At 35.7% G+C, this 27,083-nt stretch overlaps 1 protein-coding gene across 3 annotated transcripts in view; it reads right to left on the bottom strand.

Moving 5' to 3' along the window:
* The window catches only part of CMKLR2 (chemerin chemokine-like receptor 2), a 100,970-nt gene that overhangs the window by 18,685 nt on the left and 55,202 nt on the right, over positions 1 to 27,083 (bottom strand). The window contains exons 1-2 of one of the 3 annotated variants that reach the window (XM_074191540.1): positions 14,055 to 14,317; positions 11,645 to 11,839 (exon numbers count right to left, since the gene is read on the bottom strand). The exons of 1 other annotated variant lie outside the window; for it this stretch is intronic. The gene's annotated coding sequence lies outside the window, so the exon portion shown is untranslated. Of the gene's footprint in view, positions 1 to 11,644; positions 11,840 to 14,054; positions 14,318 to 27,083 lie in introns of those variants that run through there. One more of the 3 variants, XM_074191539.1, reaches the window with a different exon arrangement.

Here is a 27,083-nt window from a genome sequence, read left to right as displayed (position 1 = left end):
CTTTCAGGTGTTGACTGGTGGATTTTTTTTTATTTTCAATTTTACCCTTTAGTTCTAAAACTTCAGGCAACTTTCCTTAATGATATTTTGAACTATAGTATGTACCTCCTTTTTTGATCATAACTTTCAGGTAGTCCAACAATTCTCATATTATTTCTCCTCAATCTATTTTACAGATCAGTTGTTTTTCCAATGAAGTTTCACATTCTCTTCTATTTTTTAATTCTTTTGATTTTATTTTATTGTTTCTTGATGTGTTATGAAGTCATTAACTTCCTTTTTGCCCAGTTCTAATTTTTAAGGTGTTATTTTCTTTTGTAAGTTTTTGGATCACTTTCCATTTGGATGACTTTCTTTTTATAATTTTCTTTCATTACTCATCTCTTTTCCAATTTTTTTCCTTGGCCTCTCTTATTGGATTTTTAGAATCCTTTTTAAACTTTTCTAAGAACTCTTTTTGGGCTTATTACTATTTTACATATTTCCTTGAAGCTTTACAAGAAGCTATTTTATATCTGTGGTTGGGTTCTTTCTTTTTTTTTTTTATCATTTTTAAAATTTGGTCTATTTCTTGATTAGTAACTTTATGTTAGTCAGGCTCTGCTCCCAGGTGGGTGATATCAGGTTTCAGGTCTTTCCTGTTATTTTTTTTTTTTTAGCACTATCTGGGGTTTGCCCAATGATCTTAACTGGGTTCTGGGAATTAACACTCATTTTCTTAAATCCAGTTTTAAATTTTGTTCACAGTAGCATCTCTTGCTCCAGGTAGAACCTATCCCCCAAACTGTACTTTCACAGACAGAAATATCTGGTAGGGAACATGAAAATTTTTTCATCAGAAAGAATGTAACCATTGTTATTGTAAACCTTGGAGGTCCCACAAAACAGAGTGCTTAGATTCTGTGAAGAAAAAAACTGAAATATTGCTGCTGCTGCTGCTGTTATTGATTATGCTGCTTCTATGCTATACCACAACTTTCTAAGTCATCCTTAATTTGCACTATCCCTTGGGGACACTTTGGTTAATGGCTATCTATTTTGCCATAATAAAGTAGTTAGTGGGAAATCATTACCCATATTGTAAACCAGGCTCTGATACAAAGTTCCCTCTTCTTTTTATTCTAAATCAGCCTGTTTCCTCCTAAGCAAGGGAAAGACCATTTTCCCAAAGAATAAGAAATAGTTAGGAACAACTCAGAATAAAATGAATTGAAGCCACACTATAGAAGTCATCTTATTTAGGCAAATTTTGGTAAGTGAACTTTGTGATTGGTAGAGGAGAGGAAAACCTTTATTTATTGCAAAAGCAAGAAGAATTTGAATGGTTTTGTCAGCTTGGTGAAGATTGGAGGCATGGAAAAAAGTCTAGTAATATCTGAACTTTGAATTGGAAATTTTCAGAAAGATTTTTTTGAAGAAGAAGCATGGGATAAAATGAAATGGTGGCAAAATAGCAAATGAAATACTATATAAAAGATTAACCTAATGAACAAACAAGAAATTCTGTATGCCGACTCATTTGTTGTGAAGATTCAGGCATAACAAAATAGCATCTTTTTTTTTTTTTGGCAAGGGAATTTTCCTACAATGATCTCAGGAAGACTCTTTTTTTATAATTTTAAAATTGATGTGTTTTAGTACAAATATGACTTTTCTTTAGTGTCCTCCCTCTCCTGATACACTTAAGAAAGGAGTATCTAAATAGTATTAGAGCATAAGAAAGGCAGGATAGCTAGTTAGCTGGCTCCTTTTCAGTCTTTTCTCTTTGACTTAATCATCCCTTAGTCACCATGGTTCCATAGCATCTTTACTATTTTTTCCTTCCAAATAACAACAGATGAATTCACATAATACTTTAAGGTTTACAAAGTGTGTATCATACAACATCTCATTTACAACTCTTGAGAGGTAGCTATTATCATTATCCCCTTACAGATGTGGTTAAATAAACTGCTTTTAGTAAAGACACATCAAATAGATGCTGAAGGTGGGTTTCAAATCCAAGTTACTTCATTATCCTTCTATTACACTGTGCTGCCTACACATTTTTATAACTATGGATAACTTAGAATCACAGTAGTTCCATAAGTCCATTGCTCACATCATAATCTATTCTCCTCCTGAGGTTATTACTAATATTTTCACAAGGTCATATCTTATACTGTTCCAGGATTATACCCAATGTCTGATTCTCCTATAGCCTAATAAAACATTAAGATGACTGCTTATTTACCTTCTTACCTTACATCTTTGTTTTGCCTTGATTTTGAAATCCAAAGACTGGTCTATTTTTCATCGAAATATTCCTACACTACCTCTTACATTTTGAGATTGACCTACTTGTCCTAAATCATTTCTATTATCAAAAGTAGGACCTTCCACTTAGGATTGATTCAGTCCTCTGCAATGCATCAGTGAAATAGAGCACTAGCCTTAATTTAATTAGCCTGATGAACAAATATGATGTAATGAATAATCCTAATAATACCATTACAATACTCCATATATCCTATACCTACTTTTCCTACCAGTTTGGTAGATTGACAGATTTTCATTCTGTTAGGCTGCCAGATGCTGCTCCTTTGTATTGGTTTTGATTTTAATAGACAGGAAGACGCTAACCAGAAAAAAATATAAATGTATGTATGTATATATACTCTTGGAAGGAATCTACTGATAATTTGTAAATGATTTGTGAGAGAGAGTATTAGGTCAGTTTAGATTGTTCAGGGAAGGTGAATGCTGAAATGCTTATCAAGCCTTGGAAAAAATTTTATAAATGGGTACACACAGGGGCCTCAGGGGAGAAAGAGTTGTATCTATTACCAATTTTTAATTTATCATATATATAATATAAAAGCATAATTATTTGCATGTCTTCTCCCCATTAGATTGTGACCTCCCTGAAGGCAAGAACTAGCTTCTACCTTTCTTTCGTGTTTAGCATAAAGCAGTACTTGCTAAATATTCATTGATTGATGCCTGTTCCATGCTCTCAATATTTTGTTTTTGTTGTTCAGTCATTTCAGTCATGTTTGACTTTTGGTGACCCCATTTGGGGGTTTTCTTGGCAAAGATACAGGAGTGGTTTGCTTTTTTTTCTCCTCATTTTATAGATCAGAAAACTGAGGCAAATAGGATTATGTGACTTGACCAAGGTTAACTAACTAGTAAGTTATCTGAGGTTGGATTTGAATTCAGGTCTTCCCAGCTCTAGTCCCATCATTCTATCCATTGTATCAACTGGCTGCTCCATGCTCTGTTACCCCATTTTTTTTTTTTAAATGAAAGGCATTCTAGCTCATCACACAGCAGTGAGGGAAGCAGTCCTGTGAGTTACTTTCTTTTTTTCCTGTGAGTTACTTTTTTTTTTTAGGTTTTTTTTTTGCAAGGGAAATGGGGTTAAGTGGAATGCCCAAGGCCATGCAGCTAGGTAATTATTAAGTGTCTGAGACCGGATTTGAACCCAGGCACTCCTGACTCCAGGGCTGATGCTTTATCCACTATGCCACCTAGCCGCCCCATGTGAGTTACTTTCAACAGTTTTCAAGACCTCCAGGTGTTCAGTTTATTCTATGTCCATGCAGGGTTCTATTGGTAAAGGTGGAAACCAGAAACCAGTTTGATTCCTTTTGCAGTCAACTCAGCCAAGGAGATAGTTTCTATTTCCTTCTATGTAAAAGAGAGATTTGACTATTCTTTTTTTTTTTTGCAAGTCAAATGGGGTTAAGTGGTTTTCCCAAGGCCACACAGGAGGTTAATTATTGAGGTCAGGTTTGACCTCAGGTACTCCTGACTCCAGGGCAGGTGCTGTATCCACTGAGCCACCTAGCCACCCTGTAAAAGAGACTTTTGACCCAATCACTTATGAGACTGGCTTCATTTTCATTCTGAGGCAGACTAGTTTAGTGGAAAGAGCAGTGACCTGGGTGTCAGTAGAACTGTACTCAGGTTCCAACTTTGCCACTAACTAATTTTGTGATCTTGAATAAATCCCTTTCTCATTTTGGCACTGTTTCTTCATCTGTATGGAAATGATTTTTGTGGAGCATTCATGGAATTTCCCTTTCTGCTTGTGATCAGCCACATACTCTGGCTTGGAACTTGATTATTTTGGAGTACAATGATTTTGGACAGAAATGTGTGATTAGACACTAAAGGGCACTTTGAGAATGACAAAGCAATTTCCTTATTGACAACAAAGCATGATGAATCAATGATGTAGTCAACCTTTAAAAGGTCTCTTTCTCTTTCCTTCTTTTTTTTTTTCAAATTTATTTAAGGCAATGGGGGTTGAGTGACTTGCCCAAGGTCACACAGCTAGGCAAATATTAAGTGTCTGAGGTCAGATTTGAACTCAGGCCCTCCTGACTCCAGGGCTGGTACTCTGAACGTTATGCCAACTAGCTGCCTATCTTTGAGAATAGGAAAGAGACCTTTTCCTGGAACAGGCTGCTTTTTGTCCTCCATTCTGGTTAACACATGGCCTTGAGCATGGACTAAAAGCTCAAGTCCTACCTAAGTGAACCTGAGAGTAGATCTCAGAGCCAGAGTTCCTTCTTTGGTTTTTGAGTTTCTCTCCTAAATATAGGAAACTGAAAAATCAACCTGAAATGGAAGTATATAAACTTAGTGGTGAGCTTGTGCTGTCAATAAATCTAGAGATTTTGAGTTAATCAGGGGTCCTGGAAGTGTTTTCATCAGGGAAGATAATCACCAACAAGAGGTAGAATTCAAAACCCTGGCCAATGGACATAGATTTTGGGAGGACACTCAAGAACTGAGGTGAAGGATGAAAATATTTGTTCATCAATCCTGAAAAATTATTTTTCTTCTGATGAAATTACTTGGAGAACAAACTTGTAGTTAATAATTTACCAAATCTTTTTAAAAGTCTTTCTGACAATATTCATTTGTGTTTTGTGTTTAGCATTCCTTTTGTGTGTAGAAAATAAATAGCTGTCCCATATCTAGTTCATATGTATCTTGATTATCTTTCTATTCTTCTTTTTTGGGGAGACCCTAGACATGAGTTCAAATTTGAGTTTTCCTTAGACCTCTGAAAAGGAGTATTTAATAAGCCTGAATATAAGAAAAAAAAATCTAAAACTCTTATTAACAGTCAAACTCTTCTAGGACTGAACTCAGTCCAGATTGTACACATGGGTTCAGAGAAGAGGGACTTCTTAGTGAATAGAAAGAGGGTATAATGCCCCAAAGTCTCTGGTGTTCCACAATGTTAGATATAAAATGAAGTTGTATGAGATGGCTTCTATATTTCCTTTTAGCTGTAAGTCTTCATTTATATTTTTGACCTTATTTAGCCATATGTCATAAACAGGAACATTGTCTTCTAGGTTTTTGCTATTGATTTCTTCCCTCCTCATCCTCTGAATACACACACACACACACACACACACACACACACATACAGTAGTCCTAATTAGAAGTTCACATACAGTAGACTCACAGAATCAAAGCATTTAGAGCACAAAGACTAACTATAGATTATCTATGCCTGAAGAAGAGAATGGCCCAAGTCACAGGAGAAAGTGTTAAGAATTATGTTAACTGACTTTTGTACCTTGAAACCAAAAGCCATTAGAAAGTATTTCTACCAAAGAAAAATATTCTGCAAACCTAAAACCAAATTCCACCAAGCAGATACCTCGTTCATGATGCCTCTCCCCCCCCCCCAGAGAAAAGTAGATAAGGTTTCCTCCCCTGCTTCAGTCACATATTCATAACAAAGATTTTTATGTCTCTGGTTCTCCATCTCTTTCTATTCTCCCTTTATCCCAGCCTTCCTTGGGGAAATTCCTACCAATACATATCTGCAATAATAGTTCTGTATGAACTCTAAGTTTTCAGGGTCATAAATAGCCAGTAGTATCTAACAAGGGATTTGAACTCAGGTCCTTCTTGACTCCTAGGTCAGTTCTCTGTTCATTCACTATGCCATACTAACTCTCACTCATTTGTTTTTCCAGAAATATTTTCTGTAGATATTTCAGGTTTTAGGAGAACCAGGCTTGTGCAATCAAACAGCCCTCAGGGGATTTCATTCTGTACAGAAGATACTAGTACCACCCTGGTGAGTCACTTTTCATAAAATATAACATCTGCAAGAAAAGGTTATAAACATGCAACAGTACCCAAAACAGTTGGAAAGAGAGCAGAATTATACTTCAAAAGAATTCCTACTTACCAATTAAATTGGGTTTTTTTTAACGTTTAAGTTTATTGGCTAGATATGAAAAAAAGAAAATATTTGGACACAATTCCTTTCCCAAATGAAAAAGTTCCTATTCTATTTTTAAAAGTTGAATTTGAAAAAAAATAAAATTAAAAAAAGTTGAATTTGAAGTCTGATATTTAAAGACTTATTTCCCTATGGTTAAACCATTTTTTATAGTACCATTTTTTATTTTCATCCTAGCCACTTACATTTACCTGCCTTCAGATCAGGGGTTGCAATAAAAAGGAGGAAAGTATTCTGAGTTCTCTTGACCACAGCATTGTGCAAATAGTTGGCAAAGATAGTAGATTATGCAACAATAGTACTCTAGGTTCTCATTTTAATTTTCACCTCCCTTCTTTCTTCACTTCAAATATTATTATCCACATCCCAAAAAGGAACATGACTTTGAGGCAATTGGACCTAAATCTTCAAATGTGGATAGTTTATGGTTGTGGATACTCAGGAGAGGGATTAACGAATGGCCGTGGAATTGAACTGTTCTCAGTGGCCTCAGGGTTTTGGGCTGTCGGAATAATAGGTATCCTTTTGGTCACTCTGGTCTCAATAAACCATCCAGGGAGAGCCTGGCATCTATACAGACTATACAGTACCTCTTGGTAGACATGAAATACAACATTCTATATCCTGAATGAACAGACTTGAAGGAACTCAGTTAAAAAAAGTCACCTTGTCCCATAATGGTTTGGTTTTTTTTTTTAGGTTTTTGCTAGGCAATGGGATTAAGTGACTTGCCCAAGGCCACACAGCTAGGTAATTATTAAGTGTCTGAGGTCGAATTTGAACTCAGGTATTCCTGACTCCAGGGCTGGTGCTCTATCCACTGTGCCACCTAGCTGCCCCACCATAATGTTTTAAAAAAATAAATCAATTCAAATAGCAGCACAATTTCTAGCAGTTTTTAGTTTATAACACTTTCTCTAACAAGGCAAAGCAAAAAACTCCAAACTGAGAAGGACATTATACTTGAAATATAAACCTGTTTCTCAGGCACCCAAATTGAACAGGTTGTCTGACAATTTGGCACAAGGAAATAGTTCATTTTTTTCATCTTTTGACTCCAAAACCACTCCCAAAGCCAGCAGAGCAGTTACAAAGTCTATTTTGAGTTTAATTTTTTTTCATTTTCTGATAACCAAAGATGCTGAATTTTTTTTTTTGATGAGAGGAAAGGTTGAGAACTATCATTTCTCTTAATCCTTAAGTATGTATCACCACCACACTGACCTGGGAAGCAGGATTCACATGTCACAAAGGCACCTCAAAAGTTCTTCAGACAATACCTATCATTCTTCTCCTCAAAACCTTCTTGGCAATCAGTTCTTTTCTCAGACCATTATGCTGTTCCTAAAAGTTGTCTCTAGACACTCCTTCTTTGACAAGTTACTCTATTTGGAATATATATGTCAAGATATTCCTGAGTCAGTTTGCATGCTCTGTACATTTTCCCAAGAAGGACTTGGAAGCACAGACACACACACACACACACACACACACATACACCCCCCACACACACACACATACACACACCCCACACCCACTATTTGCTAATTCTCTATTCCAGGTTTCCTTGTATTCTGTGTAGGTCTGCCTCAGCCTGCCTCAACCACACCCCTCTCTTCCATTTTAACTGGTGTATATGACTCATTAAGAGCCCAGAAGGTTAATGTCCTGTAGAACCTTATTATACAGGTGAAAACACCTGTTCAGGTACAATTTCTCTAGGTCCATGATCTCACTTAATACCATGTTTTTTTGCAGCTGCCTGGTTCTTGTAGTTTATTACACTGGGTGAACACACAGAATTTTAATTCTAATTCAGCCATTCTATTACTGATCTGTTTCTACTGCTTCTTAAAAAATATTAAACCTGGGGCGGCTAGGTGGCGCAGTGGATAGAGCACCTGCCCTGGAGTCAGGAGTACCTGAATTCAAATCTGACCTCAAGACACTTAATAATTACCTAGCTGTGTGGCCTTGGGCAAGCCACTTAACCCCATTGCCTTGCAAAAAAAAGTATTAAACCTGCATTTGACAAATTTTCATAAGATCAGACTTTTTTTTTCATTCTTGTCTTTCTTTCCATATATAGGAGCTTAATTTATTTTAAATCTCTTGCTCTGATTTTTGTTGGGGGGAGTGGTGCTGGAAGGAATGAGAAGAATAGGAATCTTTTTTTTCCTTAATGGTTTCCAAAAATAGAATTTTTATCAATCTAGATAACATTCCTTCAAATTCTGAAATTCTGATTAAATACAAAAACTGCCTGTGAGCTAGACTATATAGCTCGGATGTACAGATCAGCCAGGTGGCACAGTGGATAGAGAGCAGGCCCTGAAGTCAGGAGGATCTGAGTTCAAATTCAGCCTCTGACATTTATATGAAATGCAGTATTTGGAATCAAGAAGACTGGGATTCAAGTTCTAGCTCTCATACTAGCTGGTAAACCAGGGGTTGGTCTCAAGTTCAGAGTGCATTATGATGAGTACATGTCATCAACTTGTTCAGGTACAACGGGCAGAGAATAAGCATATTATCTCATTTGATCTTCACAACTGTATGAAGTTGTTGCTTAGTCAAGTCTGACTCTTTGTGACCCCTTTTGAGAATTTTCTTGGCAGAGATACTAGTGTGGTTTACCATTTCCTTCTCCAGCTCTTTTTACAGATTAGGAAACTGAGGCAAACAAGGTGAAATGACTTTTCCCAGGGTCCCACAGCTAAAAAGTTTCTGAGGTTGGATTTGAATCCAGGTCTTCCTGATGCCACTCTATTTACTGTGAGGGTAGAGTTATGAAGTAGGTGTTATTATTATCTCAGTCTTACAGTTAAGGAAACTGAGGAAACAAGAGATCAAGTTACTTGTCTAGGGTCACACAGCTGGTAAGTATCTGAGGCCGGATTTGAACTCAGGTCTTAAGACCTCAGACCTATAGAGTTTCCTGAGGAGATGGCTAGACCAGCAAGTCACAAAGGAGCTCTATCTATTTGGGTTAACCCATGAAACTACAGGTGAACCTGGAGAAGAGGTTACACATATGGCTTGAAAAATGTGTTCACGGGGCAGCTAGGTGGCACAGTCGATAGAGCACTGGCCCTGGAGTCAGGAGTACCTGAGTTCAAATCTGGCCTCAGATACTTAATAATTGCCTAACTGTGTGGCCTTGGGAAAGCCACTTAACCCCATTTGCCTTGCAAAAACACCTAAAAAAAAAAAAAAAGAGAAAAATGTATTCATGTAGCATGACCCCTGGAAGCAATTGCATTTGCTGAGTGATTCTTGTGTTACTTATTGCCTGTCCTGAATTTTGCTACTGTTTCTTGCTTTGTTGTTTAGGAGTATTTGAGTACTTAATTTATCTATTATACATTGTATTACTGCTTGTTTGCATATAGCTTAATGCTTAATAAGAATGTTTAATTCTGTTACTTTAGAGACCTATTGATATAGCAATTGGCATTGTTTTGCTGTGGTGTTTTTCATGTTCTATAAATAATACAAAAATTGCTGGCATATTTCCATATACCATATCCTCTATATTATTTAGAGCAGTGGTCATTGAAAACAGCTTGCCAAGTGATGCTTTGCATTTTGTTCTATTTCTTGCAGTTACGTGGAAGGGCTTTTGCTGTGGAATGGCATCCTGAGATGATGACCTGGGATGGCCATCTCTGATTTTATAAGTGTTGATGTTTACTTTTCTGCTTGTGCTGCATATTTGCAAATGTCAAATATACCACTGTTGATTTTGCAAGAGACTAAAATATTTTCTGGCTCTAGGGAGAAAGGCAAACCTTCCTAAGAGAGGAAGGATTTGGGGAAAGGCTGACACTTTGGATGCATTCGTCTTAACTCTCAAGATTGCCTTCCCCTCCTTTGGAAAATGGAGTTAGGGGTAAGAGAATCCAGAGCCAGATTGATAGAAAGAACTGGTACATCCAGCATAATAGGGAACAGTTGCTGAGATCATGAGAACCTAGTAGAATATTTGGATTTAAATGTTGTGGTGGGAGCGACATCAGTTCTAAGGAGTCATACCTCTGAAAGAGCAAAAGTTAATATAGAGGATGGAATGGATCTGGACCCTTCAGCCTTCCTAGCAAAGCTATTTTCTTCCCTTCTTTGCCAAGTATGCAAGCTAGTGAATTCATTTATGTTGCTTTCTATTTAGATCTCATTTACCTAATGGAAGACCCTGTGAGTCAGAAGAAATGTTAACCTATATGTCAATTTTATATAAATTCAAATTGAGAAATGATAAGATAGAAAACATTCCTTATTTTAGAGAAACAAAAATTTTGATCCACAAGGGCTGATAGGGTAGCTCAGAGCTATTAGGACAAAATGAGAGAGAAAACTGAAATTAGGTACAATCCTAGCTTGGGGATTTGGGATTCAGCAAATATTAAATCTTGAACCAGTGAGAGTAGTACATTAAGAGGGATCTAAACATGGGTAAACTTAAATTCATTTTCCATTTTTGGTGGGTTGAATGGGAAAGGAAAGCTACTCCCCTATAGGAGAAAGTAGGTGAAAGAAAGCCAGTGAAGGAAACTGATCCAGAGAGAGAGAGAGAGAGAGAGAGAGAGAGAGAGAGAGAGAGGGAGAGAGAGAGAGAAGTGCATAGTATTAAGATATTGATTGCCTCTGTTGTAGAGAAAGGACATAGAAATCTTTTACCCTTGATTTTACAGCTAAGATCTCTATTCCTCTACTTACTCTCCAATCCACTCCAAAAATCCAACAGTCTCAATTTTACAGATGAGGAAATTAAAGATTGGGAGGGCTTCTCAGTAAAGTTAGGGCAATACTAGAGGAAAAAAAATCCTGGACTTAATTTAGGTGTTTTTAAAAGTAAATGATCCCTCCCTCATCAATAATCATGATTTGGATTTGAAATTCATAGTTCTTTCACAATAAAATGGATCTATAGCATTATATACAATAGAGTCCTTGACTTCAACTGATCCAGATGAGAAATAATAGCCTTGAGTCAGACCTAGTCTCCAGAAAACTATAGGACAGGGTTAGTTTAGCAATAGAGTAAGAAAGGAACATTGATAGGGAAACTCTGAAAAGGCGGATGTCTGAGGGTGTTTTAAAACACATAAACCTGAGTGGTAACAAGTCATTACACCTGCCTCTTGGCAAAACTCACCTTTCCAAGGGAACTGCTGGGAAATTGAGTAATGAATTAGTCCAGGGGAATTTACTGATGAAGGAAGAAGTGAAATAGTTGGGAGTGGCTGAGGAGATTAAAGATCTGGAGTGGGGAATTACCTCCTATAATGACATGGGAGACAAATTTAGAAGGAGACAATGGCATTCTTATTGGGGGAGAGGCTAAAACTTGTCGTTGTTTTGCCTTTATGTGTGAGACTATACCTCATTCTCAGGACTGGTTTGACAGGTTGCAGGTCACAGGTCAAATGGAAATATGAGCTCATTTGTTTGAAAAGGCAGTGACTGAGACTGAAGAACTAGACGAATCTTGATGTTGAGTTGCTTGCCCACAGGTATGGTCTGAGAATCCTGGGATGGTTATTCCTCCCCTCCTCTGGACCGTAATTTGTGATCTCTCTGCAAAAATGATAACAGCACTGTACCTGGAGCCTCATGTAGAATAGCAGGGCTATGATTGTAGATGTAGCCATAGAGAGGCAGAAAATAGCTTTCAGGGTGAAAGGAATGACGACATTTTTTGTGCATCTATAAACTTCCTTGACTAAATATTACATTCCCTTTCAATAGGGTCTAAGAATAGAAATAAAGTATATATATATTTAAAGTAAAATATTCAATAGTTTTCCTTGCTTTTGCTTAACATACTTTGTTCTAAGTTCCTCTTGGACCCTCTTCATTCCTACTTTTTTTTCCCGACTTAATTTTCCCCTCACAAGATTTTTGACCTTTTGGTGCTCCAAAGAAATTTTATTAATTTCATCAAATTCTGTGAAGAACTCTGTAGTTTGGGATGACACTCAATTTGTAAATTAATTTAAATGATATTATAATTTTTAATTGTGTTAGAATGACTTAACCACAAACAATGATTATCTCTTCCCAACAGATAAGTGGTCAAAAGAGATGACAGGCAATTTTTTTTTTTTTAGTTTTTGCAAGGCAATAGGGTTAATTGGCTTGCCCAAGGCCACACAGCTAGGTAATTAGTAAGTGTCTGAGGTCACATTTGAACTCAGGTCACATTTGAACTCAGGTCCTCCTGACTCCAGGGCTGGTGTTCTATCCACTTCGCCACCTAGCCACCCCGACAGGCAGTTTTTGAAGGGAAAAAAAACTAGTAGCAATCATATAAAAGGAGAGCCCAAATGATCAACAATAAGAAAAAGTCAAAGTAAACCAACTTTGAAGCTTTATCCCGTTATTCAGAGGATTTAAAAAAGGTGAAAAATATGAAAATTAGGGCGACTAGGTGGCACAGTGGATAGAGCACCCATCCTGGAGTCAGGAGGACCTGAGTTCAATTCTGGCCTCAGACACTTACTAATTACCTAGCTGTGTGGTCTTGGGCAAGTCACTTAACCCCATTGCCTTGGGGGAAAAAAAACCCTAAAAAAAATAAAAAAATATGAAAATTATAAATGTTGGGGGGCTATGAAAGAATGACATATTAATACACTGTTGGTGGAGCCATTGAAAAATTCAACCATTCTTGTAAACACACTAAAATGTTTAAAACTAGACTATAAGAGACACTCTATGATACATACCCTTTGACCCAACAATATCATTATTGGCTCTTTACCCTACTGAGGTCAAAGACAAAGAAAAAGTTTCCAAATGTATGTATACACACATATGTATGATTTACAACTGGGTGTGTATGTGTGTGTTTGTGTATTAACAAAAAACTTGAAGGAAAATAGGTTTCCCCATTGATTGGGGAAATGGTAGAACCAATTGTGGTACATGAGTATAATGGAATGTTATTGCACTAAAAAATGACAAATATGAAGAATTTGGAGAAAATTAGGAAGGTTTATATGAATTGATATAGAAATAAACTAAGAAGAGCCAAGAGAACAATGAATACAATGACCACAGTAATGTAAAGGAAAACAGCATTAAGATACATCACAACTCTAATCAATCTTGACTTCAGATAAATCCTTTCATCAGAGAGAAACTACTACAGATGAAGTATTAGACAAAAGTTATTAGTTGTGATCATAGTTTCAATTGTTTTGCTTAACTATATTTGTTATAAAAAAGAGTTCAGTGATGGAGGGTAGTGAAAGTGGCAGTGATCTTTTTATATTTTTAGGAGTATAAATAATTTATTTCAATAAAATGAAATGATGTTGAACTTGATGATCTCTAAGATTTTTCCTAACTTTTTGATCTTATGTCCCTATGATTAATAAGAATCATAATCATTTATTAAGTGCTTTCTACAGGTTAGACAATGAGCTAAGCAGTGAGGAGACAAGGAAAAGCAAAAACATAGTTTCTGTCTTCATTCTAGTGTCTTTTCTCTGAGACTCTCTAATTTATCATATACACACATACATATATATATATAAATGTGTATGTATATGTGTATATTCACACATTTATACATATATAAAACCTTGTTTACACAGTCCTTTATTAGATTGCAAGTTCTTTGAGGCAAGAACTGCTCTTACCTTTATTTTATATTTCCAATGCTTAACACAGTACCTTGAACATATTAGTCACTTACTTAATAAATACTTCTTAGCTAAAAGGAACCCTACGTGCAAATAACTATATAAATACATGCAAATTAACTATATAAATACAAAATACATACCAGATAAATGGGAGGTAAGATGGAAGACACTAGCAGTAGAGGATGGGGAGGCAGAAAAGATCTCTTTTAAAAGGTAGGATTTAGACTGAAACATGGAGGAAGTCAGGGAAGCCAGGAAGAGGAAGGGAGGAGAGAGAGTAATCCAGGGGACAACTGGTGAAAAACAAGGAGATGGAGCAATATGGAAGGGATGAAGGCTTATTAGGCATGCTGATTTGATAATAAGCTGGAAAGAGACCTGAATGTCTTAATATTTTTAAAGCCACTGAAACTTTTTGGAATAAAGATGTTATATTTTATAGAATAAAAAAATCTTACTATCAATTACAAAATTATTCTATTTGATATAACTATAGTATCATCTATCCAAGGATTAATGAGATCTTATTTTTACCATCTGGTTTTAAATGTTTGAAGAAATTGAATATATTTGTGCGTGTGTATGAATGGATATTTCAAGTTTTGTGGTTTAGTTGAAGAATAATTAACAAAATTCTACAGGATCCATTATAGCCACTTCTACAAAGGAGAAATTAAAGTAAATATTTTCAATAGATTAGGTCTTGGTATCTGTTAAAGAGGTTAATTTAAACATAAGGATTGAAAGCATAAAAACTGAGTTAGTTCCTAAATTTATTATTTATTTTCAGTGATTTCACCAGTATGTGTACTCCCTCTTCCAACACAGATTGTAAGCCTTCTATAACTTCTGAATTACTGTGGCTAAAAACAATCCAACCTTCCCATGAGGGACCCCTCAGCTTTTAGTCCTGGTGAGGACTTGTAGGGCCAATGCTTACTATACTGGCTAGACCTTTATATCTTGGGTCTATACTCAAAGCCTTTCCAGCTTGTTAAACCAGATCTGCTGGAACTTGTGATCTGCTGGCATCATCTTTCAAAAATGCAGTGCCAATTCTATAATGAGGACTTGGAGTAGTAATTTAGTGGACTCCCAACCTAGTAGGTTAAAATAATAATAGCTTGCTTTACACAGGGCTTTTAAGGTTTTGAAGCATTTTCCCTCTTATTCACACACACAGTGGACATTTGATCAGATTATATATTAGATAAAATGTATTCATTTATTCCAACATGTATGAGTTATTTATTATTATTATTACTAGTCTATTACTTATCTTCTGAGTGTTTCTGAATTATAGCCATGAGATCAATAACAACAGGTGTTTACTTATAGTATAATGTTTGCAAAGCATTTTATATTCTCTCTGAAACCACACAACAATCACCTAAAAGGGTTGACTATACAGGCATTACCCCCATTTTAAAAATGATGGGGGGGGAACAGCTAGGTTGCACAGTGGTTAGAGCACCAGCCCTGGAGTCAGGAGGACCTGAGTTCAAATCTGCCCTCAGATACTTAATAATTACCTGTGTGATCTTGGCTAAGTCACTTAACCCTATTGCCTTGTAAAAAACAAAACAAAACAGAACAAACTATTTCTAAACTGAGTTTCTAAATAGTTAAACCATACAGCCAGCATATGTTAGAAGTAAGATTTGAATCCCAGGCTTCCTAACTTGCAGGTCAGCAATCTAGCTTCTAAACAACAAACCATTTTGAGTAAGAGGCTTTTGTTAAATATCAAAATATTTCATGACTCCCTACATAATAATAATTGTTCTATTACATCTAACTTTGAAAATACTTAAGGACAAAATGAAAACCATTGAATTAATAAATAAAGCTATGAGTTAGGTTTTATAAAAAAATAAAATAGATTAAACCATTGGTTAATATGATTTTAAAATAGTGAAGAAACCAAATTGCCAGTATTAAAAATGAAAAGAGTGAATACATCACTAATGAAGATAATATTAAAGTAATTATTAGGAGTTATTTTACCTAGTTATATGACAGTAAATTTAACCATTTAAGTGAAATGGAAGAACTCTTACAAAAACATAAACTGTCCAGATTAATAGAAGAGAACATAGAATTTGTTTGAGAAAAAGAAATTAAACAGGTCATAAGTGAGTTTTCTAAGAAAAAAATCAGGGTCAGATAGATTTATAAATGAATTCTACCAAACATTTAAAGATCACATAATTCCAATATTAAATACATCATTTGGAATAGGCAAAGGCAAAGAATGAATCCTATCAAACTTCTTTTATGAAGCAAATATGGTGCCGATATCTAAAGCAAGAAGAGCAAAAACAGGGGAAAAAACTTTATAAATCAATGTCACTAATGAATATTGATGCAAAAATCTTAAATAAAATTCTGGCTACAACAATATATCATCAATTTCTAGCTGGATATATTACAGTTTTTATTATAACATCTGAAAAACATTCAAAAATGTGTAATGATGCTTACTTATAGATGTGAGTTTGCAAGAGTAGTATTAAAAGAGCTGAGTAATTCTTTCTAGGCACTAGATCTGCAATCTGGGTAGTGGCTGAGGTAGAGCAGAGAAGTCTTCTTAAAACAATAATATAAACTATGGCAAATACTTTAAAAGAACAACAAGGCAGTGAAGAAGAGGAGAGTGCCAGAATGGAAATCAAGAAAACCTGGGTTTAATACATATAGACCCACACCATAGTCAGGGAGCATGTGGCTGCTCTTAAAATGGGCACTTCACTGACCTGCTCTCTGTTGGTCATCAGCTACAACACGGTGCCTTCATTTTCTGAGTTGCTGCTGCTTCCCACAGATTTTCTGGATCTTAAGCTCTTTTGTGATACTGATCCTAGCTAGTTAGAGAAATCCTTCCACGTTTTAGACTGATCTTTGCATCTCCTTCTCCTACTGCTCTTTCTCTCAGTCTAAACTTTTATCTGAGTTATGGTTTGAAATTCTTTCTAATTCCTATCATATACCTGAGGTTTGTTTTTTTTTTTAGGTTTTTGCAAGGCAAATGGGGTTAAGTGGCTTGCCCAAGGCTACACAGCTAGGTAATTATTTAGTGTCTGATGCCAGATTTGAACTCAGGTACTCCTGATTCCAGGACCGGTGCTCTATCCACTGCACCACCTAGCTGGCTATATACCTGAGTTTTAATCTTATTTTTCCAGTCTTACTTCTATGGCTGCAATAGCAGTTTTTCAAAAATGGTAATAAATACACATGTTTATTTAAATGAGCCTGAGACTGGATCTCAAGAATATTCTGCTTTGAGTTTCTTTCCTTGAGCACAGTGACCAAATGGTAACACTGATGACAATATCATGAATTCAAGAAGAAGGGAGCACCTGAGTCCAGTTTCTAGCCCCTCAGAAGGAGGCAAAGTCTGTAATAAGTTATTGAAGATGATAACCACCAGGACTATATTGTAAATTAAAGGACTAGAAAAGCCCAACCCAGAAAATCTAATCCTTGAATGAGTTGCAAGGACAGTACAGAACTAAAACAATACTGAAACACTTGCTCAGTAGTTCCACCATTGTTTCATTCTTTAGTCTTTTAGTGTCAACCTCTTCGGAAGAGTTAATTGAATGCAACATACTTTAAATATTTTTTTCTCCAATGAATATTTGACCTTTTGGCATTTTAAACATTTCCTTTTAGGTGGAAGAAATAAATAACTGCTCTATACATGAATTACCTTTTATACTAAGCACCTCACTAGAGAGGACCCTGTTATCCGCTTTGGATATAGTCTAGACATGAGTCATTCTTAAGCATTGTTTTCATGTTAGCTCCTAAGAATATTCACAGTAATCCATTTTAGAATAATTCCTTCTCTCCTTCCCCACCTGTCCTAGTTCTGCTCTGAGAAGGGGGCATAATAAGCCAGAGAATATGAGAAAATATGCCTGACCCTTCTCTTTGGAGTCAGTCACCCCCAGGGCTGAACCTGGTCCTTGTGAGCTGAGCACTGGAGTTCCTTGATGAAAAAGAGAGCATCCTGCCAAGTTATGGGTTTTGCATACCCATTAACATTTATCTCCACTTAGGTCACTATCTTTCCTTTCTTTTCCCTTTTCCTCAGTTTCACCAGCTCATCCACCATCTTTTTGTTTATTCAGTCTTCATATTTTTTCTTACATTTTCCTTCTTCTACTTGTAGTATCATCCTATCCCTCCCCCACCACTTTTTTCTTATTTCATCCAAAGCTGTCAAACCAAAAACAACGTGAAGCATAAACACAGATTTTACTTTGCTGATCTATTATTAAAGAAGCCTTGGAGGAATAGGGGAATCATTGACAGATGTCTATGTTGAAAAGTAGCAACTCCTTTGGGCCTCCAGCATATCTAATGTTGAACAGCTGTAATCCAAGAGCTCATTTTTACAACATTATTTGTGGTTAGTTTAGATAACATTTTTGGATCTGTGTTAAGAAATGTCAATGATTGATGCAACTCTAAATATATTAGAATCATTATTTCTTGCTGCTAACTTGAAGTCATGTTCATTCCTTTACAAAGCAGGACATAGTGATACTCTGATTATCTTTCATTAAGGAGTGTTTATGTTTCTTGCACCAAATGGTTTATGTAGATTTATTTCTTTTCTCTGGTGGCTGTTGGTGTCATTAATGACCTTCTGTGAGAGAGAGAACAGACCAACTTTCAGCTCTACCAAGAGAAAGCATTTTTTCAGAAAAGTACAGAGGAGGTTTCTTCCCCCCTCTTTAATTTGATAAATGAATTGTTTAGGGCAGATATCATCATCTTGTAAGAAACTGGTTAAGTCAGCCAGTTAAAGAGTTTGTCCATTCGGTACAGAAATAAATTTTTTGAGGAATGGTTTTATTTTATTTTTGGAATGTTTTTTATTTTATTTTTTTCCAATTACATGCAAAGATAGTTTTCAGCAATTTCTTGTAAACTTTTGAGTTGCACATTTTTCTACCCTTCTCTGTTCCCTCTCTCCTCCAAGGCAAAGAGTAATTTGATATAGGTCATACATATGCAATCATATTTAATATATTTCTGTCATGTTGTGAAAGAAGAATCAGAACTAGGGGTGGCTAGGTGGTGTAGTGGATAAAGCACCGGCCTTGGAGTCAGGAGTTACCTGGGTTCAAATATGGTCTCAGACACTTAATAATTACCTAGCTGTGTGGCCTTGGGCAAGCCACTTAACCCCATTTGCCTTGCAAAAACCTAAAAAAAAAAGAAGAATCAGAACTAAAGGGAAAAACAAATAGATCTATTTTTTTTCAAGGCAACGAGGTTAAGTGGCTTGCCCAAGGCCACACAGCTAGGTAATTAATAGATCTATTTTTTAAAAAATGGTTTATACTCTAAATATTTTGGGGAACTAATATAAAATTGAGAATAGCTAAAGGTAAATCTAGAGCAGTCCCTGATAATTCACACAGTCAATAAGTATCATTAAGTGCCCACTACATGCTGCTACCTACTATGTTAACATGTTGGGAACACAAAAGCAAGTGAGTTCCTTCTCTTAAGAAGTGACTCTTTTAACTACTCTGGATCTCAGCATCTTCACTGATAAAATGAAAGTCCTGGATTAGATGATCTCAAAGGTCTTCCTTCAGTTGCCTTGGGGGCAGCTAGGTGGCACAGTGGATAGAGCACTGGCCCTGGAGTCAGGAGTACCTGAGTTCAAATCCGACCTCAGGCACTTAATAATTACCTAGCTGTGTGGCCTTGGGCAAGCCACTTAACCCCATTGTCTAGCAAAAACTAAAAAAAAAAAAAAAAGATCCTGCTTTGGTCTTGTGGTACCTTGAGGAGAACCAGATTTGATTTTAAATGGGAATGAAGATATATATATATATATATATATATATATATATATATATATGTATGAAAAGAAAATCTTTTGACTCTCCTATTTTATGGAGGAAACTGAAGTTCAGATAGTAACTATAATTTTTTCTCTCCTTGGGAATTTAGGAGTTCTTTCTCGTTCAGGTAGTTTAATAATGATGGATAAGTGAATAAGTCCCTGAGGAAGGTAGAAAAAGGGCCACTAGAGAGAAAAAGGGTATTGTTTTTGATGGTTCATGGCCTCAGGTACAGGCCCTTTACGATGGATAGTGGCTTAAATAAAACCTATCCTGGTTTTTTTTAAATTAGCCTAGTACTTTCAGGGAATCTCAAAGACCATTTTCAGTGAAAAACATGAGCTCAGATTCTGATATTCCTATCCTGGGAGATGGCAAGAATCAAGTTTTCCCAGGGCAAAATTTGATTGGGAACAAAAATAAATCATTGTATAGTTATTCTGAAATCTTCAAAGAACATTTTAAGTATTTGTATACAATTGCTTAAAATTAAGAATTTGTATATAATGCCAGACAGACAGTTATAGAAGTTTTGTTTTAGACACTGAAACCCTTACAGATGGTTGGCTAGTTATAGACATTTTATGTCTGAAAGGAACTATGTAAGATGGTAATAATTTGGTGGAGTTTTTCTTACCATCAAATGCAAGGGTTTTCACATATCCCTTATCTGTTTCCTAACCTTACAGATAGTCTTGTTAAAGAAAATATGAGAGTGAAGAGTGAGGCTGACATTTTTAATGGCAGATAAGGAAATTAAAGTAAAAGTGAGTGGTGTGTTTGTGAAGAGAAATTATTTATAGTTCCTTCTAACTCTAAGTGCAAAGTCATAAGAGTGATGAAAAACAACTAAAGCCAGATTCTGAGACTCTGCAGAGGAAATACTGGGGTGGGCTAAAATGGTCCCTGAAATCTGTACACCAAAGCTGGAGTCTCAGCTCTACCACTTACTAGAGTGTGACTTTGTGCAAGTGATTTAGTCTCAAAGCTTTAATTTTTCCATGTAAAAAATACTGAATGTTTCCAACTTGATAAGGTTGACACAGGAACTAAATCTGAAAGAATTTCATAGCCATATAGTCCGAGTTTAAATCCTGCCTCAAAATCTTTGTAGCTGTCTGAACCTAGACAGGTCACTGAACCTCTTGTGTCTGCCTCAGTTTTTTCATCTCTAAAATAGGCATAATAATAGCATCTACCTTCTAGAGGTGTTGGAGAGAATCAAATGAGTTGTAAAGTGCCTAAAGTGTACTATTTTGTTGTGTAGTAGTTTTAAGTTGTATCTGACTCTGTGGGCCCATTTGGGATTTTCTTGGCAAAGATACTGGAGAGGTTTTCTTTTCCTTCTCCAGTTCATTTTACAGATGAGGAAACTGAGGCAATCAAAGTACCATAACTTGCCCAGGGTCATACAGCTAATAAATGTTTGAGACTGAATTTGAACTCAGATCTTCCTGACTGTGCACTTTGGTGCCACCTAGATGCCTACCTAGAACACAGTAGGTGCTTCATAAACGCTTATAAAAAAACTTGAAGAATGAAAGTTTCAGCCAATTTATTGTTTGGATATATTGACCAGATTATTGGGTTGGTTTTTTCTTTGTAAGACAGTCCCATACTGATGGGCTTTGGGATAGGAGTTACATTTGCCTATTTTTTTGTCATTGAATTGGGCAGTTATTTTTGAGATGTGGGCAAGGCACAGAAGTTCAGGGAAAAAACTGCATTCTGGAATGTGGACAGAGCTGCTTGTTTTCCTTTTCATCTGAAGATACACCTCTCAAAGCTTTGGCAGAGATTTTGAGAAGAGCAAGTAAGCAAAAACTAATTATCAAGTCCATTTCTTCTGTTTTCATTTTGTTTCTTTTTCAAGGTGGTAAAAGAATTTTGAGGACTGAGAAGAGGTATTTCTCATTCCAGAGAAATGTGCTAATTCTTTTTATGCCTTAGATGAAAAACTGTTGTTAACAAGAAGCAATCATTATTAGGGGAGAAGTGATGACAGCATCTCACTAGACTAATATTATTATTATTTTTTTTAGTCTTTTGCAAGGCAAATTGGGTTAAGTGGCTTGCCCAAGGCCACACAGCTAGTCTGAGACTGGATTTGAACCCAGGTACTCCTGACTCCAGGGCCAGTGCTTTATCCACTGCGCCACCTAGCCGCCCCAAGACTGATATTATTAATATCATGCAAATATATGAATTTTTATAGTTGCCAAATAATTTACAGTCTTTTGTTTGCAGTCAAGTGGAAATCCTTTCATGTCATTCCATGATTAAGAACAAATACAGGAGGCAGCTAGGTGTGTAGTGGATAGAGCACTGGCCCTGGAAACAGGAGAATCTGAGTTCAAATTCGGTCTCAGACACTTAATAGTATGTATGATCTTGGGTAAGTCACTTAACCTCATTGCCTTATGCCCCCCCAAAAAATCATATTGAAAAATAGATATTAAAGAAGAGAACAAATAATAGAGACTAGCCTAGCCATTTATGCAGGAAAAAACAAGTGATGAAATCTCCTTTGTCTAACTTTATGCTGGCATTCTCATCCTCCTCACCTCTGCTTCCTGGCTTCCTTGGCCTCCTTCAAGACCCAGGAAACTGCACCTTCTTCAAGAAGTCTTTACTAATCATCTCCCTCTAAACCACCCCACTGCCTTTCCTTTAAGATGGTCTTCTATTCATATTTATCTTGTGTATACACATTTTTAAAATTTTTGCATCTTGTTTTCCCCATCAGAATGTGACTTCTTGAAAGCAGGTACCATATTTTTGTCTTTCTATCAGAGATGCTTAGTACAATGTCTGCAGAAAGGTAAAGGAATAATAAATGCTTACTGACTGACACATTGTGCAGAATATGATGTGCAACTGGATGGATAATCCAATGATCTAATTAGTCTATTAATGTGTATTTTCTAGAAAAGACCTATAGACAGATAATGAGTTGAGCTTAGAATTGAATAGGGCTAAGATGACAGGATGCATCCTTCTAGATCTCGCTGAAGCTTTTGTCATTGTGCATAACTCTTTTCTCCCTGATATATTCTTCTCTCTAGCTTTCCTATCACTTTTCTCTCTCAGTTCTTCCACCTGTCTGATCTATCTTTGCCCCATTTGCTGAAACTATAATCTACATCATGTCTATTAAATCACACAGAATTTTCAGTGTTACTAACTGCCGAGTGCTTTAAAATACAACTGTTAGTATAAAGTTTCTCTTGGAGATGTTATGCAGATTAAAAAAGTGGAGGACCATGACCTCAAAAGAATCATAGTTGTCAGTGAAACATAGGGCAATGAGACAGCTTCATATAAACCATGTGACAATCACAAAGAAGATAATATAGAAATAGCAAGGACATGCCCAGCCTAACAAAGGAGAAGAGTCAGTTATACATGAAAATGAAGGATATCAGCTAAAGGTTTCACTAGTTTTCATGAAATATAAAAAAATCTAAAAAATTTCTGAGGGACTGAGTAGATAATTTATGTAGGATTTATTTAGAACTGGGGTTCTTAACCTAGGGTCTATGGATTTTTTTATTTGTTTTTTAAAAATATTTTGTTAATATTTTGGTATAATTAGTTTCATTAGTAATGTGATTTATTGTTATCCATTTAAAATATTATTCTGATAAAGGATTGATAGGATTTGTCAAACTATCAACAACAACAACAATAATTAGTATTTATATAGTACTTGTAAGTTTACAAAGTATTTTACAAATATTATCTCATTTTATTCTCAAAACAACCCTGGGAAATAAGTGATATTATCAGCTCCACTTTACAAAATCTCAGAGGCAACTGAGACTGATAGAGGTTAAGAAACTTGCATGGGGGGCAGCTAGGTGGCACAGTGGATAGAACATCAGTGCTGGAGTCAGGAGGACCTGAGTTCAAATCTGACCTCAGATATTTACTAATTGCCTAGCTCTGGCTTTGGCAAGTCACTTAACCCCATTGTCTTAAATAAAATAAAATTAAATTAAAAAAAGAAACTTGCATAGGGTCACATAATTTGGTTGGATTTGAATTCAAGTTTTTCCAGCTCCAGGGCTAGCTGGCTAACCTCCCAACTGCCAAAGAAGTCCATTATGCAAAAAAAAAGATTAATAATACTTCCTTAGATGATTTAGTCCATGAAGTAATTTTTGGGGGTTATGAATTTTGTATACCCAAGTTCATTTTAAAGATAAGCAAAATAGGACTTAGAGAGGCTAAATGAGAGAGTTAGAATTGTATTAACTGATCAGATCCACTAATTCTAAGTCCAGTGTTTTTTCCATTGTATTATTTTAACACTGCATATTTCTTTGCATTTTTGATCTCTGACATAGATAATCTGTGATCGTTGTCTATGGCAGAATATTTAGTTAACCCAAACTCTTTAGTCTTGAACTATTCTAGAAAGATGAAAGTTTACTCCCCACCATGTGCTTCTTATGAGCAAAATGTATTATAAATGAAGATTAATAATTTGTTGAAATTAGGATCTAAGAAATGATTATATCTAATATCCTTATGCATAAGGATCTAATATCCTTATACATAAGGATCATATCTAATATCCTTATACATAAGAAAATTGAGGTCCAAAGAAGTTATGACAGATGATTATCATAAAGCTGTCATTGGAAGAACCCCAATGTGAAGAATCTAAAACCTCTTGGCAGTCTATTCTACTTATTAAAAACTCTAAAATTCTTAGGGAATTTTCCAAATGGAAAATGACAGGATTATACATATTTTATCAAGTGGAATAAGCTCACTTTCCAGGAGGGATTGAATCTTCACTCTCTATCGCCTTTGTATGTCACCTGACCTTGCTTAAAAGTTCCACATTAAGTTTGAGACAAAGATTTTCCCTGAAATGTGAAATGGGTGATTTTTTTTTTCATTGAACTTTTGGCAGAAGAATCAAACTGAAGAGGACATTTTGGTCAAAACAAAACAAAGCAAAACAAAAAAGCCTGAGATATTATTCTACAACCCACCATGTCTTTCAAAATGTGATGCAAAGAAATACAGATCACCTTCCTCAAGAGAAAATGCAAATATTTGTTTGATCATTTACTTCAAACACTGAACTCATTATTTTTCTCTCAGAAATCCAATTAGTTCTCTGTTTTCCTACTTCTCTCAATACTTTTCAATTCAAATCCTCAGAGATCTATCTACATATTGTATTTTCCCATTTCCCAATCACCCAGTAAATTGTTATATCATTTACTCCCTAATATCATTCCTATCCATAACTTCATCTCTCTATTCCTATTACTAGTATTCCAGTTCAGCCCCTTGTGCACAGATTGTTGAAATAATCTTCTAACTAATCTCTTTACTTTCAGCATTTCCCCATATTCTCTATTTTAGGTCTCTTGGGCTGATAGGCAGGGATCATATTGGCATAAAGGTGAGGCCTGACATCTCAATCTAAAAAATTAAGACCCTCAGATTTAGAGAAAAATTTAGATAGGAACCCCCTGGCCTAAAATTCTTTTTTTTTTAATTTAATTTTTTTTTCAATTAACAAAAAAAATACCTAATTTCTCTCCTTTCCACCTTCTCTCACTCTAATGGGAAAACAAAGGAAAGAAAAGAAAAACTTTTTGAAAATATCTATGCTATTGCATAGTTTTCTTGTTTCAGCTTTCTTCTCTTTGATCAGTTCACTTAAATTTTCCTAGGATTCCCAGAAACTATTTCTTTCAGCATTTCTTACTGCACAGTGATATTCTATTACATTTTCTTCAATAATTTCTTCATCTGTTCCCTTACTAATGGGCATCCCCTTAATTTCCAGTTCTTTGTCACCATAAAAAGAACTGCTAAACATAATTTTGCACATATGGGTATGCTTTTTTGATCTCTTTGGGGGTACAGGCCTAGTGGCATTGATAGGTCAAAGGGTATAAACAGTTTAGTCCTTTTAGGGGCACAATTCCAATGGCTGGACCAATTCAATACTCTATTAAGAATGTATTAGGGGTGGCTAGGTGGCGTAGTGGATAAAGCATGGGCCTTGGAGTCAGGAGTACCTGGGTTCAAATCCGGTCTCAGACACTTAATAATTACCTAGCACCAGCCCTGGAGTCAGGAGTACCTGAGTTCAAATCTGACCTCAGATACTTAATAATTACCTAGCTGTGTGGCCTTGGGCAAGTTACTTAACCCCATTGACTAGCAAAAGAAACCTTAAAAAAAAGTGTATTATCATAACCCTTTCCCTCCAAGACCCATGGTCTAAAATTCTATAGGGAAAGTTTCTAAGAAGAGTCAAATTCTAAAAACACAAAAATAAATCATTACAATTCAAAGGAAATAAGGAAACTAGTTAAAGAAACATGGAGATCAATTTTAATTTGTAAAAGAGGAATAGAAAAAAGGGGTAAATTTCTATAAGAATTGCATGAGAGGGGCAGCTAGGTGATACAGAGGATAGAGCACCAACCCTGGAGTCAGGAGGACTTGAGTTCAAGTCTGGCCTCAGACATTTAATAATTACCTAGCTGTGTCACCTTGGGCAAGTCACTTAACCTTATTACCTTAAATAAATTTTTTTTAAAAAAAGAATTGCATTAGAAACTCTAAAATTCAGAATGAATTGGGGTGGAAAATGAATTTTAAAAACTGACATTCCTTTAATTATGATCAGAATAAGAGAGGATATGACTTCCTAGGTTAAACAATCAACAAGCATTTATTAGGTTTTGCTGTGTGTGAACACTGTCAAGCTATATATTGAAATTGAAAGAAATAGTCCCTGTTTTCAAAGAGATTGCATTTTAAAAGGAGGAAGAAAATTTATAAAAGGAACCTGAAAAGGAGTGTAAGGAAACAAAGGTAAAAATGATAAGAAACAATACTCAAAAGGTAGAAATATTCAACATTTATTTTCCTTTTTCCCCCTTTACTTAGAATTACTTTTTGAACAGGAGAGATAAAAAATAGGTAACAGAGAAAAATTATTATGAGACAGCCTGCTCTTGATAACTACATTTCAACATTTTTGAATGTCAAGATATAATTGCTAAGTAGGTGATTTTTGTCAGATTGTAGAGAATAAAGTAAATGTCCCAGTTTTTTAAAAAATGAAGACAGTAGAGTCTGTAAACTAGAGGTCTGTGTGTTTTGCTTTGATTACTGGCAAAATTCTAGAATGTATTTTTAAAGAGAAGATTATTGAATGGCCAGAAGATCTAGGAGTGATCATGAAGAGCCAGGAATTACTTCATTTGTAATGGACCATGGCAGATTAACCTCAGTGCCATAGAAAGAGTGTGG

Source organism: Macrotis lagotis, chromosome 6, assembly GCF_037893015.1.
Source record: "Macrotis lagotis isolate mMagLag1 chromosome 6, bilby.v1.9.chrom.fasta, whole genome shotgun sequence".
Taxonomy (NCBI): domain Eukaryota; kingdom Metazoa; phylum Chordata; class Mammalia; order Peramelemorphia; family Peramelidae; genus Macrotis; species Macrotis lagotis.
Note: the sequence above shows the minus strand (reverse complement) of the source record. Positions and strands in the feature narration are given on the sequence as shown.